The sequence below is a fragment of the Bombyx mandarina genome, chromosome 23, assembly GCF_030267445.1.
Source record: "Bombyx mandarina strain Sakado chromosome 23, ASM3026744v2".
Lineage (NCBI taxonomy): Eukaryota > Metazoa > Arthropoda > Insecta > Lepidoptera > Bombycidae > Bombyx > Bombyx mandarina.
Window position 1 is genome coordinate 1,076,356 of NC_143229.1, and position 3,635 is coordinate 1,079,990.

Here is a 3,635-nt window from a genome sequence, read left to right on the forward strand (position 1 = left end):
TTTCGGCTTACCTTGTGTTAAGTGGTAACCGGAACATATAAATATAGTACAACGTAATGACGCCATCTACCTTAATAAATGTGGTCGAAATCTCAATTGAACTGTACAATGACTCTATCACAAAACAGTGACAATTTGAAAGCCCCTAAAAGCCCTAAAATGCGAGGTGGAACTTGCAGTTGTATTGAAATAATAGTAAGAAGTCTAGAGCGAAACACATAGCTGTATACTACTGACTCAAAATAAAATTTAACTAAGCCATTTATTATCACGTCTATCGTTATCATTGGCCTACAGAGGAACATCGACCTCTTTCTTCTAAGCTTCGCCACAATGACTGGTCCGTTTCCCGCGTCGCGACCATAGTATTTTTTTTATTTTTTGCTTTTGGTGGGTGGACGAGCTCACAGCCCACCTGTTTTTAAGTCGTTACTGGAGCCCATAGACATCTACAACGTAAATGCCGCTACCCACCTTGAGATATGAGTTGTAAGGTCTCACTTTTAACAGTACAATGGCTGCCCCGCCCTTCAAACGGAAACGCATTACTGCTTCACGGCAGAAATGCGGCAGGGCGGTGGTACCTACCCGTGCGGACTCACAAGAAGTAAGAAGTCTTACCACCAGTAATTACGCAAATTATAATTTTGCGGGTTTCATTTTTATTACACGATGTTATTCCTTCACCGTGGAAGTCAATCGTGAAAATTTGTCACGTACGTATTTCATTAGAAAAATTGGTACCCGCCTGCGGAATTCGAACACCCGTGCATCGTTACTTACGAATGCACCGGACGTCTTATCCTTTAGGCCACGACGACTACATAAAAAGCCAACATCCCGTAGTGTTCCCAGACGTTCACCCGTCCAAGTACTGACCACGCGCGATGTTGCTTGACTTCGGTGATCAGACGAGAACCGGTGTACTCAACATGGTATGGACGTTGGCTATCTTAAAGTAAGTATCTAATTGTATCTAAAAATAGAGAGCTCGATTTAAAAAACAGAAACCCCTCCTAAGAATCTTTGTACAAATACTCTATTTAAATGAATCTACCACTTCTATATATTCGTAGTTCATTCGCAGGGCTCGTTCATAATTACTGAATAGAAAATGCAATTACGTGCCGATAAAAGTGACGCTTAGGCCTATAATTATGTAACAATTGACGATATAAAAGCAGGACGCAATACTACTACAGTTAATGAGTGAGTTTATAACTACCCTCATTTTCATAGTATAATGCGTCTGGTTCAGTTTGAACGCTTGTGAATACATATTTTTTTATGTAAAGTGGCGTTTCTATCTTTGATTATGTATTTAATTATAGTTGCATTATTTTATATTTAATTTTCTGAAATGTCCATGTCATAAAAGAGCATATTGTGAGTCAATACGATTTGGTATAAGATTTCGCGTATTTTTTATGTAAACCAATCATGCGTTTCTTTGAAAAAAAAAAGACACTTACACCTCATGTCTGAAAGTAACTGATTATGTCCTGGTGGACCATAAGCTTGTATACCGTTGCGGATATAAAAAGTATTTGCAAGATCCCTTGAGGTTTCGGATTGTAAGTGCATATGTCAACATCTATACTAATATAGAAATCTACAGTGGTTTTTACGGATGTTCCGTTATAACTACTGACCTATGCATCTGATTGACTTGAAACTTGGTATCCATGAAGAAAATAAATGTACTTAATGGATAGGCTAATATTTATATGAGTGTTGGACTCCCTAATAATAATGACAATAAATAATAATGTTAATTTTAAATGCCCAGCGAAGCAGGCGAGTACGGCTAGTATTTTTATATTTTAAAATGACACAACAAAACCAGTTACACTATACAAAATCGAATTACTTCGGTTTCATTTTACGAATCGCCCCACGTTCGCTTAAACAAGATTCAAATTACTACATAGAGGTAACTTCATAATGGATTTTAAAAGATTTAAGATTAGTGCTGTGTGACACTTATCGTTGTAACATGAATCCGCGAATCGATAAAAGAGCTTTTGTATTGAGCTTTTTAAACTGTTTTATTGTGCTTTTTCATCGGTGGTTTCTTTTGAGTTTCTTTTTAATATAATAATAGATGTTAAGTTTTTTTGTTCGAAAAGCAATCATTACATTCCTAAATAATTAGGGTACCTAATTTTTGTAAATTTATACAATACATTTCACACACGTGGACGTAAATACGTTAGATCATATTTATATTGATAGAGAGATTCGATTTTGAACCTTCATATTTTTTCAATATTTAGTAATGAGCCTTTTGAATCTTGGCTAAAGATAAAAAAGTATAATTACGGATGTGGGGAAGCTAGACCTTTTGTGGGTCTCTGTCAAAGCAAATGTGTGTCAAAGCACCAGCATGGGCAAGCGCGCGGTGAATGTGGGACTGCCAAGATGGTAGTGGCCTCCTACAAAACGATTACCCGGCAATCCTCCGATCCTCGCCAAGAAGAAATTCACCTAGCTCTATTCAAAACCTTGACTATCGAACTAAAAATTTCTTTTTTTTCTTTCCTATTCACTGTTAGCTTAAGGGGCTATCCCAGCTAAGCCCGGACGAGTAGGTGAGCTCACGGGCTCAATCTGAGAGAATTTGCTAACACTAGCCGTAGTAAGAGCAGTGCTTCGCTGAATCTACCATCGGATCGGAATCACGACCCACTGAGAAGACCCGGCGAGAAAATCAGTGGGCTGTGTTACTTATGGTTATTAGTGACTAGCTTTTGCCTGTGACTCCGTCCGCGTGGAATAGTTACTTTGGCATAACGCTAAATTTTACCCTCCCCTTCATTTACGTAGAAAGTGAAGATATTTTTGAATTATAGAATGTTAAGGAGCTATTTAAACCCCTATTTTGAAATATTCTTTATTGATGCTCCACTTGTATTGGTCTTACAAGTGGTGTAACGCTAGATTTTTTTTTTTTTTTAATTAACGCCATCTAGCGTTTCTACGTGGCGCAGTGTGGAGAAAACGATTTTAAACCTCACATACTCGACACTGCATGTCGTGACTGTGCGATTTTGTATGTTGTTCGACAACAACTTTGCACATCACTGGCATGCAGAATCTTCGAGAAACAACACATTATTAATATAAAAAGACAAGTTCACTTTGTCAAAAGCTCTTTCGTGTAATATCTCTTGAGCTGCGAGGTGACTATATTCTTAGATTTACCAAAGTCAGTTTCATTAATCCTTGGTGTCGTGTGTTAAGCCCGGGTCCTTGTAACTGGTACAAAATTTGTACTACAGTTAGGGTGCGGAGCGTGACCTTCTGTTCACCTTCGGGATCCCACAGCACCTTTCTATATGGACGCTGCCAGAAGCGGGGAGCTCTAGCAAGTCGGTCCAAGAAAGGCTGCTTGACTGCGGTAGACGTAGAACACACCCGCGTTCCCAGCCTCGCACGTATTCAGCAACCCCAGTTGCTGGGAAGTGATCCAGAGAAGCGTATTGTTTCTTTTAACTAATCTATATTAAGTTTCTTTCTGTGTAACTTTCTCGAGTGTTCGGTGTAACTACCGACACTCCATCTTTATTAATTTAAATTTTGTATCATAGCCTCTCTTCTTCTTCTTCTTCTCAGTCGTGTCACTCTTGACAGAG

The 3,635-nt window shown here is 38.6% G+C and overlaps 1 pseudogene; it reads right to left on the reverse strand.

The window, feature by feature from the left end:
* Positions 1–830: 830 nt before the first annotated feature.
* LOC149500099 (5S ribosomal RNA) lies at positions 831–949 on the reverse strand (annotated as a pseudogene).
* Between the last annotated feature and the right edge of the window lie 2,686 nt (positions 950–3,635).